Source organism: Ambystoma mexicanum, chromosome 9, assembly GCF_040938575.1.
Source record: "Ambystoma mexicanum isolate Mex_15411 chromosome 9, UKY_AmexF1_1, whole genome shotgun sequence".
Lineage (NCBI taxonomy): Eukaryota > Metazoa > Chordata > Amphibia > Caudata > Ambystomatidae > Ambystoma > Ambystoma mexicanum.
In genome coordinates, this window is record NC_090931.1 from 1222069252 (window position 1) to 1222085211 (window position 15960).

The window sequence follows — 15960 nt, forward strand, 5'->3', positions numbered from 1 at the left end:
TGGCAATGAAGCAGGTGTTTGAGATTAGACAGTAGTTGGTTGGAAAGGAGGTCAAGGGGGGGCTTTTGAGTATGGGCTTGATGCAAGAGGTTTTGAAAGCTGCTGGGAAGATGCCCAATGTCAGTGAATGGTTAATTATGGATCTTGCAATGCTGCCTGCACAGGAAGAGGACAGAATGTTCTTTAGGAGTGGGGCTGGGGGCGCAGGGGTATTCAGGAGATCCGGCTACGAGATAGTAGTTTCAGGAATTCTGGATAGGAAATGACAGTGAAGGAAGAGAGGAGGGATGTGTGCTGGTTGAGAGAGCGGGGGGATTGGGGGGGGATCTATTCAGGAGTTGGGGGGGTAAATGTTGCTAATTTGGTGCTGATAATGTGGTGTCTTGTGATAGCGATGTTGTAAAAGTGTTCTGACAGGGCATCCCAGAGTGCTTGGGAGTAGGGTGAGGGTGAGATAGAGCAATGTGGAGTCTTGAATTCTGCGATGCTCCTGTGGCGTTCCCTGCTAGGGTTATGTGTGTTGGCTATTCGGTTTTCATAGAATGATATTTTGGCATCCCGAATTTGTCTTGTAGGCCCTGGTCTGTCTGGCATACGTGGTTCTATTCTGGGGCGTTGAGCTGGACCACCATGTGTGCTCCAGGTCGTGCTTAAGGGATTTGATGAAGTGAGTGAACCACTTGGGAGTAGGGCCTCGTCCGTGAGCGTGATGAAGGCAGAGAGCCACCAGTCAAAAAGGTCAGCACGGGGTGGTCCTTCTTGGAGGGAGTTTTGGGAGAATAGAAGGGAGTCGGCCAGGTAGGGATTCATCATGACCTTGTTCCAAAGAGGTACATGGTAGGGATGGAGCTGGTGAGACAGCGTGTATGGGGGTGGTAGTCATGAGAGAGAAGATGGCTGAGTGATCAGTTCAAATTAGTGGATGGGAGGCAGAGAGGAGATCAAGTTGGTTGAGCTGAATAAAGCTCCAAGGGTGTGTCCAGCATTATGAGTAGAGTTTGATATTAGTTGGGTCATGTTGAGGGCGTCCATGTTATCAAATAGTGGATGGGCCATAGGGTTAGAAGGATCATCAAAGTAGATGTTGAAATCTCCAAGCATGGTGAGGGAGGGGTTTGATGTCAGGATAGCTGCTAAGGAGTCACTAAGGTTGTCTGCAGAGTTTCTATTGTAGCCAGGAGGTCTCTAAAGGAGTAAGAAGCTGTGGGTGATGGCGGGAGCAAGTTGGAATTTCACTAGCAATGATTTGATGTCAGCATTGCCTGGTTGTTTCTCAGAGTATAAGATAGAGGTGTTTATGGAGGATAGCTAGCCCCCCCCCCCCACCTCTGCTGGATCCCTTGTGCCTCGGAGTAGCTATAGGCGAAAGCCTTGTGTGCGATGAGTTCGAAGTTGCCAGAGAACCAGTTTCCAGATGTCTGGGCTATCAGAGAAGATGTTGAAAATGAGTTTGTTTTTCGTGACAGATCTGGCATTGATGGGAATGCAAGATAGAGGTAAAGTAGGTGAGGGTGTGAAACTAGAAACGTTGCACTGTGATTTCTATGTAAACAAAACAGCAGAGAATCACAAAGACACAGGAATCTTTTCATTTCAAAGCATGATGCATTTTATTCTGTGCATTGCAAAATGTCACTAATCACCATACAAGCAATTAATCAGCACTCTGTAGCCTATGAGTGCTTTTAGCTACTCAAACTCTCCCAGCTTCTCTCTAGCAATGCTCTCTCGCACACAGCCAGCTCTCTAAGACTGTGCTCTGAGTCTGTCTCCAATCTCACTCAACCCTTCTGATGACAGCTTCCTTCTCTCTAGCCAGCTCTCTAACTCCAGCCACACACTCCTGCTCTGTCTCTCATGAGTCTAACGAGTCTCACAAGTCTACCCAACCTAATGAACAGAACAGCCCTCTATGCTCTGTTATACAGAAGCATTGTGGCTATGACGCATTTACATTTCTATGGCAACGTGTGCGTATTCTACAATTTTCAGCATAGCAATCATAAAAGTATTGTCATGGTGACATGTCTCAACATTATTCTAAGAACTGAACAAGCTATTGTGGTGCAACATCCTGTCTTCGCTCCTGAGACAGTCTTATTTGCAAAACTAAAACATAGTATTCTCCGCACTCAGCACAAGGTCGCTGCTCTGTGCCAAAGAGTTCTTATAGTCTGATAGTGTGCCAAAGGCAGTTGTTATGACAACATTTTACACTGTTTGGCTGTGAAAACAATACCCTCTCCACGCTCAGAATGGAGCATAATTGTATGGACAGAAACACAAAGCAGATCTCTAGCGCCTAAATCCACACTATATTGTGCTATGAAACCTGGAGAGGGGGGCAGGAGAACAGCAGGTGCAATGCAGACAGTTGACACTGGATGAACTTCAGAGATGGGTGTGAGGGGGAGGTGTACATAGGTGTGGTGCTGTAGCTGCACAAGTGTAACTGTGATTCAAGGGCAGTTGTAATGCTCGGATACCAGCTAGATATAAGAAAATAATCTCATTGTATAATTAGATTCAAAGTTTCACTGCACTTAAATGCAGATGGAGTCGGAACAATGTACCTAGAGGAGAGGGTTCAGAGCTTTTTGTTGCATCTAAAGTGTGGCTGGATTGAAAACATTTGCAGTACCTAAAATGCACCAGGATGTAAAACATTTGGAGTGGCTAAAATGCAGCTAGATTAAAACATTTGTAAAACCTAAAACGCACTAGGATTCACAACATTTGTAATACCTAAAATGCACCAGGGTTCAAAACATTGGATGCTAGGGGGAGTGGCTAAGTGGCTGGATGGTTATGACTGAAGTACTAGGGAGGGGTACAATGGCTATACTAGGGTTGCGGTGGGATAATGGGGCTGTCCTGGAATGGTGGCATTATTCAGAGGCAGGGGTGGCTGCTTGGACAAAATTGGCTAGCAGGGGTGCTCAAGGGGAAGGAGGAGAGTCAGTGAAGAAAAGGCTCACAAAAAGGGAGAAAAATTAGGAGGGTACGAAATAAGGCAGCTTTGAATGGGCAGACAACCATTAGCAAGAATGTTAAAACAATGGAGGTCGTTGTCTCTTACCTTAGTGTTACTGTAGCTTCTTGGGCCTGGCTGGGGTGCTCACTGGCGAACAGAGCAAACCGAGTGGGAGCTGCCCTTTGCCTTAAGGCCCTTAGCCTAATGCGTCTGATGAGGTGTTCCGGGTCAGCTGACCAAGAGCATAGCCAATGGGGAGGAGCGGGCGGGAGTGGATGGCAGGAGGAAGCTTGTAGCGAGGAAATGAGAAAAAAAGGAACACGGGCACCATGTGGTTTTTGCAGCAAAGACCTGCTTCAAGCAGGTGGATCGGGGGCACACTAACACTGGAGCACTTACCACAATCGCAGCAGCTGGGGAAAAAAATACATTTACTTATTCTTTTTTGTTCACCTGAAATCACATGCTCATGGTTAAATGAAGGTGGTCAAGTCGTATGAATATTATATTTGTTCTTGAAACTCTAAGGGACTAGTCAAAACATCCTCAAAGTGGTTTGAACTTTAGAACAGTCGTTTCCTCTGCATTGTAAAGTGCAAGCTATCTTCGGGTGGAAAAGTGAAATCGCTTGAAAAATATCGGATGCGTATCGTTCTTGCAGTTTGGCTATTTCCCCTCCTTCCTCTTCAATACTCTCTGTATATCCCTCAGTACGCCCGCCCCTGTAGACATGGCTACACCCCTTATATAAGCTTTAAAGGCTTGCCATAATATTGCCTGGCTAGCAATTGATGACCCATCATTGTGCTCAGAGAACTAGTTGACGTGCTGCTTCAGGCTCATTTTGTATACCAGGTCTGACAGTGCAGCTGACTTGAATCGCCATGGTGTTCTAAGCGGGGTTACCTCTGGGATAGTGAGTGCTAACAGTATTGATGAATGGTCTGATAACGTCCTAGGTATCAATGCAACGGCTGACCTCCAGCCCAACACCCTCTGAGATACCAACCAAAGATCAATTCTAGAGTGCATGTCGTGGACCGAGGAGTAGTAGGCGTACGCACTTTGCGTTCTCTGTGTTGCGTGCCAGGTGTCTGCTAAACTAAGATCTTCCATGTGTAGTCTTATTTTACAGGTCTGCGTCTGTCTGCTGTCTAGGGGTGCTCTATGTCCTGTCAAGGTCTAGATCTAGTATGGTGTTGAAAACGTCCCCGCATACGATTTGGGCTGTGGGGTATGGAGTGCATTTTTTGAAGATTTCAGTGTAGTATTCTGGAGTGTGTGTGTGTGTGTGTGTTAGGGCCATATATGTTGATTAGCAATGTTTCAATGTTGCCTAGTTTACAGTGTACCATCACATATCTTCCACCATCTTGAGATGAGCATGAAAACCGAGCATGCCAAAGATTGAACTCATGACTGCACTGGCCAAAGTCAGCATACCTCAGCACATAAAAACTCATCTTAATTTTATTAACTTCAAGGTGATTCATGTACTCTGAATCTCTCCTTCACAACTTGTTGTGAAAGGATTGCTCCAGCAGCAGGATGGGTCTAGAATTCAGATTACAGAACCCTGCTGCGCAAACCATCCTTTACACACATGGCTACCTATGCTCCAAGGCTCGCCAGCTGCATACCTTTTTCGCCAAAGCACTAAACTATGGCAGTGGGCCTATATGGGTGAGATTTGTGAAGGATTGGGGTCCATGGGCTAGGCACCTAAATCACCATCTAGGTAATTTGTTACTCTTTAATCAATTATGTTTTTCCTCTTGGATAACATTACACAGAATTAGAGATGTCTTTATGGGAGGACAAAAGGGGCACTTTCCCCGGGCGCCCACCTTTGAGGGGGCCCCGCAAGGCTGCATGATCTTTTGAAGTCAGTTTCCATTGTTGACCAAACATAAATGGCACACGTTGGGATATGTTCTGGCATGCTGCTGAAGTTAAACCTATTGCCTGTCTTTTGTTGATGAGAACTTTCTGCTACAATTAATTCGTCCTCTAATGCTTTCCGTGTTCACTCTAGTATACATAGTTTGTGCATTCACTATAGCACACCTCCTGTAGCATTCTCACCTTTCCGTGGGGAACCTCTTGATCATGTGCAACAGCCAAAGTTGAAATGCATATTGATACTTTTGAGAGCTGCAATGGTTCAGAAGATAGCTTAGTGTGTTAAGAACTCTTTGCAGAGATGTCTGTGTTGATATGCAAGATTACAAAACCAATTCCAGCAAGGCCGACTCAGCCTTTCTTATGCCGGAAGTCGATAAACCTGCATGTATATGTACTTTGTTTTGTAGCACAGCTGGTGCTATAAAAACAAAGCATCAGTATGGTGACGGTCTAGAAATCAGAAATCGGTTTCTTCAGACGGCTGCTTGTTAAACCTAGGCAGCCACCCCTAATGATGAGCATAAGTGTTAGTCTGGAGAGGTGATTAGGTAACCATATTCAAGACTGTGGAACCAAGGCATTCATTCTCGTGTCCTGGCTTTGTTAGCAGATGATCCAGTGATCCTGGACAAAGCATCTTATATCGCTGACAGTACTGTGCTGTCTTCTGTGCCTTCTCACATGCTGGTGGCATTGTTTAGCCCATTACCTGATCTTTCCTTTTAAATAGGCCATTTGAGTGGGAGGGGTTCTACACAGAAGAAAGCAACGAGATATTTCAGGCCTCTGGCAAGCACATTTTAAGGTCTGCTCATTGGACACAAACAGTTTGCTTTTTTGTACAATTCAAAGGTTTATTTGCACGTTTCTAAACAACAATTTCACAAGCCTGTGTTTTTAGCATATTTAAAGCTTTAAAACACAAAAGAGAAACCCAGATAAAATCTTTTAAGATCACATCAATTAGACTGCTGGTACTTTAATACTTCCCTTGATGATAGAGACAATGAAGCTAGAATCGTCATTTTGCATAATACGCTTCTATAAAAAAAGTTTGTTTTTAAAAAACGGTCATGTTGGATTATGAGATGTGTGCACTTTCCATGTCACTTGTATAAAATTGCAGTCTTAGCTAATGGTAAGAGATAGAAAAGAAAATGGAAGAATTTGCAAAATGGGCCCAAATCCCAGCATCACTGCCTAACCAATGTGTGATCCCCATCTCATTTAATCTCATATTGCCTAATCTGTTAAAATAACCAGTCCCATAACCTTTTCAAAATGTCACCCTTCAGAGTGATTTCGTTCTCAGGGTATGGTCTTCAAGAAAGCCTCACACTTGCTTTTTTTAATGGCTGCAGTGTTACTTCCCTATAATAATAGTGAGCATTTATATATTGCACACCACAACCACTTGTTTCTTTGCTCTCCAATGGTAACACTACTTGGAAAATATGCCCTTTTAATCTCAGTTTCAGACACCTTCCTAAAAGCTTCTAATCTTCATTCACTATCTATGCTATGATATGTGTAGCTTTCTTCTTGCTTCCAATTGGTCTCCTGCATCCATGCTTAAGCACTTTTGCATTATGTGAGGTGGCTAATCTGAGTGGTCTATTCTGGATCATGTGCATCTTTTTCATATGATCTGTGTCCTGCACTCATGCTATGGCCAGTATAACTTCCTTGTGGCTGCTGGTGATGAAAAGCATCCTGTACCTAAGCTACAACACAAGTAGCCTTATCGTGGACCATTAATGTTGTCCTTGAAATGCTACTTTGTCATTCTGATTACAGCAAGAATAAAGAGGGTCATGGGACTGAAAGTGAGAACCTATGCTTATTTTGCAAGGTAGCATATCAAGCTATGAATGATTAACAGGAGGGGGGGGGGCAGATATTCAGACCCCTTAATTTGTTTTTGTTCAGTGGAGGGGGGCCCCACAGGTGTCCCTGCCCCGGGCCCCAAAAGTGCTTAAGGTGGCCCTGCACAGCATTTGCCTGGCGATGTGAAACTAAACAGGTTATGCAACCATGTCTGGCTGAGAAGACCCTCATCAAGAGAAAACGTATAGTTCTTGCAGAGTACATGGGGTAGCCCAGAAGGCTGCCCGCCAGATCCTAGAAACAAGTGCATGGCTCTGGAAGGCTACTGATGCTGCTTTAGATATGCTGTTATGTGCACTGACTTGCTCTGGAATAGAAGACCATGTAAAATGTTTGCCCTAGTGATGTATGGTGCAATCGACCTGACAAGGTGACCATTGCCACCTTGAATCCAGAGGAAAACTGTGACCAACAAGATTTGCGAAAAAGGTATGGGTTCTGTCCACAAAGAACTAACGTTGAGGCCACCACTCGGCCACAAGAACATGAGCGACAGGCTGAAAGATGGGTAAATATATCTGGTTTACGTGAACATGTGAGGAAATTAGGAATAAAAGTGTGTTAAAGGTGCTAATTTGAGCATCAGACAGATAGATGCACCTACCAACTGCAGGAGTAAAAAAACACGCACGGTGGGGGTGTCCACATGGGGAATAACAGATACTCTGGGCAACAGACACAATGTACTTCACCGAAAATGGTATGGGGTAACGATACATTGGACGCAAACTTGGTCCAAAACACTGTTCTGTGATTAGCTAAAGGGAAGGAGGGAGAAAAAATAGCAATCACAAATGCGCGTAGTGGGAAATCCCTCGGGGCAGGCTGGATCTAACAAAAAACACGTGACAGATGTGCAAGGGGGGGGAATCAATTCACTTGTCATATGGGAATGAACACAACCGGAACTGGGTGATGTAACTGCAGGGCGATCAGCCAAACAAGCTGCCCTGCACGGTCATGGGAGGAAGGCTCTGTTCCAGTATGCCCATCGCCAGTGGGAAGGGAACACTGGACAGAGTTGCATTCATGGGAGGACCAATCGGATGGTAAGCTCCTGAGCTGGTGGCCAGCCTTCAAAGTATCTACCACAGAGTTCGCGAAGGTCATAATTTAACAGGCACCATGTGAATGTATCCTTTCCCACCAGCTGCAGGGTGTTGTCTCGTGTCCCATTCTCAATGTTGCTGACCAATGGCAGTGTATTAAAGTTCCAGCGTTAAGCACAAATGTTGCTTCATTAATATCAGGATGTTCAGGGGTGGGTTGTGAATAAAATGTGGTACCACATGGGGAGGTGTGGTGATGGGAAACTATTGAACCATTGGCTCTAATGACATTTTGGATGGAGAAGGCGATTGCAAACCAATCAAATCCCTGGGAAGCACAGCAAAAAAACGAATTCTCCAACTTGCAAGTGTTTCTCCTGACTTCCCAGTATTGTATTTCCTGTTATAAAACTACTGTTCATAGTCCATTCAGACCTCAGCCTCTCGATCAGAGCTGACCCACTGTTCTGTTTGATTTGTGCTTACCCGGCTGTAATAAACAGCGTTGCTGCTTGCCCCGTTTGTGCTCCATTTGTGAGTATGTGGTTTTTATTAATTAGCGCAACCCAGATAACAAAAGAGAGAACTGTCTTCAGCACCACTTTGTTAGCACCCAAAACCATCTAAGGTTCCTCACAGAAAAGCCTGCAACTTGCTCACCTACCTGGCATAAAGCAACTGCGACGGTTTGGTCATCAAGGTATTCAGAACCATATTCTAGTCCCATTAAGGTGGAGAGCCTGTGACTGGGCAGGAAAGGTCAAGCTAAAGGAGGCAGTCTGAGTTTTAAGGTCGCGCTCCTGGAAAGATGCGCGCACCGGTTGAAGTAGGCAGCAATAGCTCAAGCAATCTTTGCAAGAATCATTTTAAACGGCAGTACTGACTTAAGATATGAGCTTGTCCGTGGATGCAGTCAGACACCTGATCTTATTCCATAGAGCCCAGTGAAAGGACATCCACTTGCTTCAGTATTCTTTGCCGACAAACTCCTTTTAGGCCATAATCTAAATGTTGCCCCCCACCGTCCCCCAGACATCTGCAGCATTTACGTATTCACAGCACCACCGAAATATATTCTGCACTACCTCTTTGTGGGGCTCCAAACTGCAAGGAGTGTGATGGAGACAACCGGGCATGCCTGTCTCTATGGTGATGCCCCAGCCATGCATGGCCACACAAGAATCGTTTGGCTGAGCTCTGATCCAAAGCGGGTCTGCAATCATGCACAGTGGGCTAGACTGGGAGCCCTCCCCGATTGTATACATAAAACATAGCAGTTGTGTTGCATCTGCATGACCATTCCTGAAAGATTGGGAACGAAGGCTTTCATGGTCAAAAGAATGGCCTTCATCTCCAGCACAATTATGGGCTCTGCCTTTTCCTGGAAGGACCATATGCCATGTGCCTGCAGAGCACCACAGTGAATACCGAGCTCCAAAGCATCGGCTGTCAGATCAAGAGGACGCCTCATGATGAGAACGGAAAAGGAGTTCATCCCGAGCACACCAAGATCCCAAACGAGATGTGGGGAGGCCAACAGCTTGTACTGACTCCCAGTCCAGATCCCACTGACTGGACAGCTGAAGCTGGACTTTCACTATCCTGTGACACCACAGGCACTACATGAATATGAAGCCCAAAATCCTTTGAAACCATTTGGCTGAATTGGGATTCTCTACTGGAATACATTGATGTCTCCTTGATTGAGACAAGCGTTCATGGTAGAGGAAACGCCATGTCAAGCAAAGTGCCTATGTTTTTGCTTGGAAACTGAAACTTCCGTACTGGAGAGCAGGGAGACAATCATTGGGAAATCTAGCCTGAACAGAATATTAATTCCTGAACATACTCTTAAAACAGAACTCTGGAAGTGGCCCGGATTTGTCAGTCATCCAGGTAGGATTCCCAATAAATACAGGGGTCAGAGGTGCTGAAACTACCACGTGGACCCTGGTCCTACAGGGACTCATTTAGACAAACGAGAAGCCATTTCTGCGTAAAATATTGATCTTGGATTGGGAACCTAAGACTTATGATGGAGATGGGGAAGCCTTTAGATCGTGAGGAGGCAAGCTATTATTTCAGACTGTAGAATGTATTACAATGTGAAGGTCTCCCAACAAGCGTAACTAGTTTTAAAGCCATCAATGGGTCTAATGCCCCCAGAAATGGTTAAAGGGGTCGGGCGGTACAAAAAAAATCTCAGGAATAAAAACAAAGATCTCATCTCTTGGTTGTTTCAAGACCTCCTAAATGGCATTTAGAGACATTAGATTCTTCATCTTTAAGAGTTATGGGGTTACTCTGATGACAGAGGCAGTGCTATTAGAACAGGTGGAAACATGACAGATTAGCATGCTTTGATGTCGGAGACCCACCAGTCCATGCCAATGTATTATAATTGCTGTATATGCTCGTTTATCTAGACCCCCCACCCTGTGGATAAGCAGCAGCCTGGATAGCATACCCTGAGGTAGTATCAACCAAAGCATTGGCCGGGTCAGCTGACACAATGTCAGTAAACTGGCTTGTTTGTTCAAAATAAGCGTTTTCAGAGCTGTTTTAATTTGGATTTGTGCAGGTTGTCTTGACTTGCATGCCTTAAGGCCCGTGAAAAATGGGAGGATGAACCATATACTTCTGCTACCACACAGAGGAGAAGGACCAGTCAATCTGTAGGTCCGATTTGTATTACTTCAAAAAATGTGCGTTTGGCACAAATATGGTCTTCCCACCAAATTGGAGGTTGAAGATCCCTTACTGAATGTCGGTTTTAAGATTAGAGGACTTCAAAGAACCATGTTGCTGCACGACACCCAAACACATGCCCTTGACCAGTGTCAATTCCCTCCCAAGATACATTTCTTCTTTGGCAAATACTAGGAGGATGGACATTTCAAAGGTCTAAGACAAAAGAACACCAAAAACCCAGCTCTCCGAGATTAATGTGGCATAGCAAGGGCGTAGCACCACCACTGACCTGTCCATCAACCATGAATTATGAACACCTTACCAGCGGCATCCCTTGCTCTAATGTCTGCCGTTTAAAGAAGGTGAAACATTGGAAGCAGGAAGCGTCAACTAACACAAAGTGACCGGAATCACAGCTCACTCGGCAGAAAAGTTCCCCAAAACCACAACAGAACCCAAAATATTTACTAAGGAACCATGACCCTTCACAGCACCGGGGATTCTGGAGGAATAAGGAGGAGGAAGATTCCCCTCGTCAGATTTCTGATAATTAACAGGATCTACAAGATTTTGACAGTAGGAGATCGAAGTCCTAAAGCCTCCAACACTTTTAACAGGGCACGTCTGAACTGCCAATTAGGCTATCGATACTACTCCTTTTCCAGAGATAGAGACAGCTATAGAGCAGCGACCCCAGGAAAGGTTTCTGACAAATTTGGCACCAGATCTGTAGGACAATGGACTGGGGTAGAGTATCCAGTGGGACCTACTCAAGGTTGTAAAGGGGTAGAAATTATGTTGGCAGAACCCATTAAAGAGACTTCAAAAAGGAATAACCAAATCACACTTTTTGATAAATTAAATATGATCTGAATGCTAATCCATGATACATAAGTAATTGCAGAACAAGTGTGGATTGACAAGATCTAGGTTTATAAAACTTCAATTTGCCAGGCGACCTAAAGAACTTCTAAATAATTACTTAATTATCTGCACATGGTGAATTAACTGATTCGTAGTCTGCCTAGCTCAAAAACTCACAAATTACATGGATCAACTAACCTTTGATTTACATCAGTAAATATGAGCCAATTGTTGTCCCAGTTACATAATCTGGTTAACTAGGACCTTCAGTCATGGTGAGGGATCAATTTTATCTGTATATAATAAGTAGCATGTCAATACTTAATACTTTCAGTAAATGATTTGCAAATGGTCATACCGACTGAATTTAAACAGTGCAGGAAGTAAAAACAATTCCCAATAAGGATTTTTGGAAAGGGATCCAGATTGTTTGGTCTTAGCCCACCCAGCTCTGGAATACAAAAAGCTGGCACCTCATCACTTATAAGGCACCTTCAAGGACCTCCAAGCAGCATTTGATTCCATAGAAGGTAACTTATCGCAGTGCAAGCTGTCATGGGATAATCCTTCTGTGTTCCTCGGAATTGGGGAACTTCACGAGACTAAAGTAAAAGCTTTGACTTACAGAAGGAATTGCTACAGACAGGTGTAAAGCAGGGGTGCAACAATACTTCATCTGTTGATGACCTTCCCAAAATCTTACACCTAGGTAATTCATAGACACTTTACAACAGAGGCACTTACCTTGCGTGCTATCTGGAATTGGACCAGCCAGCCAGACATCTACGAAAGAAAATTAAATTAAGTTACGTGTATGGATTTAAACTTGGATCATTTCCAAACAGAAATCTTGTTTGTCTGCACACTATGTAATGAAGCAGAATTCATTGGATATTTATCATCAGCACAGTGGTTACTACTTTGATATAATTGTCCCAAGAGAACATTATGCACAGTCAACAATGATCCTCAACAGCATCAGGGTGTTTCTCCAGCCAACTCATTGATCTTAGGGTAATTTGCTTTTAAGAAACAAGCGTGCCTACCCTTGGTCACTCGACTCTCCGGCAAACACCCTCTCCCAGAAGTCCATGATCACTTTAGGCAGCAGCGAGGTCATGGCCCAAGTTTAAATCCCCTAAAATCTAATCCACCTCTGAGGGAAGCCTTTCCCAGACAGCTGGTGAAGGTTGACAGTGGTTTGCCATGACACCCATGAAGTGTCCTGGGACCCCCTAACCCTCACAACATGGATGGCTAATTGACCACGTATGGCATCTCAGAGCGAATCTAGCAACTTGTCTTGCTTCAGTTTGTTCCTGCGTGTCCCATTACTTATCTTTGGTGTTTGCTGCTGTTCTTTTGCTCCACTGCAATTTGGCTCCTAAGTGTTGCCATGCTGTCATCTGCTATGAGCATTTCCCCCACTGTGGTTCGCTGCTGCAGACGCCCCGTCCCCAGTGATTGCTTCCAGGAGCACCCCTACTTGGAACTCCTCATGGCCATACTGGATAAGGTACTCCAAATGCTTCAGGGTATCTGCTACCTGTTAATCCTCAGTAATCCTCACGTTCTACTTTCCAACTTGTACTATGCATAGACTAAACTACCCACACAGCAATTTCACACCACCTCAGCACAGCACTCCACATCCCTCCCATCAACTTTTTCAGGCCCAACCAGCACACCATCTCACTTTGGGCACACAAGGCACTAGACATAAAATACCTAAAAACATACCTGCACAAACATTTTAGCATTTTCCACCAGTGCCTACTAACGAAAGCCAACCCCGCTTTTTCTTCAGATTCAACAGCACCAAATAAACATGCAAATGGCAGTGGAGTACATACATCACAATAAGGTACTGGGAATGCAAGGAAACTACATTTCTGGAAAATAGCTTTAGTCTTGACTAAGAGTATCCGAGAGGCCTTGACTTGCTTTGCATTTCCTTAAAACATTACCTCCAAGGCTCGTAAACGTCCATCTTATAACATTAGGTGCCATGGGGGAAATGCCAAAACTTAATTGGAAGGCTCTGTAAGAAACACTGGGCATGAAGGTCATTTATAGATCCACCAAACTACAGGAGGTCATGTAATCACTTGCCTTGAGAGAGATGGCAGGATTGGTCATATTTGAAAGAAAGCCAAGTAATACTGGGCAAACAAATATCGAAGTCCAAAATAGAGGGGGGGGGGGTTAAACCAATAAAATGGATAACAAAATTAAAATAATCCTGCCAATTTACTGCAAAATACTTGAACCTTTGACAAAATAACCATTCAGCCAAATAAATGAGTGGATAGGAAAGCACTATGGATTGTTTTTGCTAAGAATTCGCAAACACTAGTGGTCCAACACAAACATTGGCGCAGTTTGTATTAGATATTGGGACCACAATGAAGAGGAACATGTTGATCTATAGCAAATCGGACAATGGGCTAGTTTGGATTCAAATGCATCTCTCGCTGCCTATACTACAAGGCCTACCAAAGGGAACAGCCTAATATATATAGTGGATGCGTGTGGGGAAAGAAAAAAAATAACACTCCCGAAATATCTGCAAGTAAACAAGCAAAGTGAATGAGTGTCAATTCAAGTGCGAGTGTGGTAGCATTCCCCCACCACCCCTTTTTTATTTAAATGGGTCATGAGGTCCTTTTTAGAGTATCAAATTCAAGAACATTTTTATAAAAGGCTTTCGGATATAGCGGCACAAACAAAATACCCCAATACGTAAAACGCAGTAGCCATACACTGGATCAATTCACTGCAGCAGATCAATGAGGTCACCTTCAGGAAATTCTGTTCCCCACAGAAACAACGGAAGTATACACACATCTGTAGTTGTGACATTACTGAAGCAACACCAAACACCGTTGCCACGGCCACAACGGTAAGATGAAATTGCATGCCATTTGAAACAACATCAGTTTAAACCAAAAGATTTAGAAGAGCTTTACCTCATGCATCCGTGATAGTACAGTGTGTGAGGTACGCATCGTTCAGCTTTAAATGCAAGTTAAGATGTTTAGGCGTTATTGGGCTGTAGGGGGTGCAACACTGCATACCTTGGTGCCATCACAGTTAATTCAGAGGAAGGCAAGCCGGTGGCGTCAGAAGCGTAGACAGCTTGGGTTCAGACAGGGTAGATAGGTGTGTTCTTCATTGTAGAGCAATGGTACATCCAAGGCAGAGGGCGGGTTTTATAGAGCATTTCTGTGTAGATGGAGTACAGAATACTTGCTTTGCAGATTCCAAAGTCATTCGGTGGCTGCAGAAATAAAAACACAACTGTTGGTTACTTTGCTTTAATTTCCTATGCAGTTGATCCGTTTCCCTTTTGGTCGCGAACCTTCTTGATGGAAAGATGGTCTACAAGTGCTCCGTAGTATGGGTTCCTTTACTTTTGACCCGATTGTAAAGATTGGAGGGGGTGTCTGTACTCCTGCTCTCTATATGGCAGAGGAGAGGCACAGAGGACCCCAGCCAAGATTCTCTATAGGGTAGCGCTGGTCGAGCAATCAAGGCCTAGCTTCTCAGGGGGTGATGTAGGGTGGTTCTTAAGTACAGTGTGGTCCCCAAGCCCCCACAAAGGAATGTCCACACACTATTAGTTAAAACAGTCTTTATATAATGAAGTTCAAGTTTATGTACACAATCACAATAACTCACTTTGTGCTCAGTAAATCTACAATGGCAAATATATACAGTTCTAAGTGGTACCACAATTATTATCTGATCTCATTAAAGTGCATCAACTATACTCTGGTCAAATGTCACACAGATCCATTAATAAAGGTAACCAACAATAGACATAGGAGGAAAGCAGTTGGTTAGAACAATTGGCAGAATACTGGCCCCTACCAACCAGACAATTCTGTGTGGAGACCTCCTCCCCCGCACCTGGGCAACCTGTAAAGATATATCGTACAAGCCCAGTCCATATATTGTTCAAAAGAGTTATTTCCTTCTAAAACAGTTCTCCAACCCCAATGTACCTGGAACAGAGTTCATCGTCGGGTCGTCAGCGGATCCTTCTTGAGCGGCTCCCTTTAAAAACGCAGGAGCCACGGATCGTCGAGATCCTACGAGGAAAAGGGTTGAAACGACGACAGTGAGGTGGCAGCTTCGTTCCTAGCGGTGCTCGTCGACGACGGAGCATTGGCGTCCTGCAAGGAAGAGGCGTGCGGGGCACCTCAGTGACGATAGTTCAGGACTGCAAAGAGGTTGAGCAATGTTGGCCCAGCAAGGGCGTCAGGTCATTGGCGACTCTGCGGTCTTCAGGTGGCGGGAAACCCACTGGCGGATGCTCGTCGGCGGCCTCGACTTTCTCCGGCGGGACAAAGTAGTCGACGGTGCAGGCGAGATAGTCCTTGGATCAAATGTTACTTAGGCAAAGGGAGCACGGTGGCTCCTGTCGGCAACGGTAATGGACAACAGTGTCCGGGTGTCAGGTTCCATAGTAAATAGGTGGTAATTAAAGAATTATTATCCTTATGTTCTTTGTTTATTTCATTGTTAGGTTTAAAAACTAAATATAGTCCTTTCACTGTTAAAATGGTTGGGCCTTAACTTCCATAT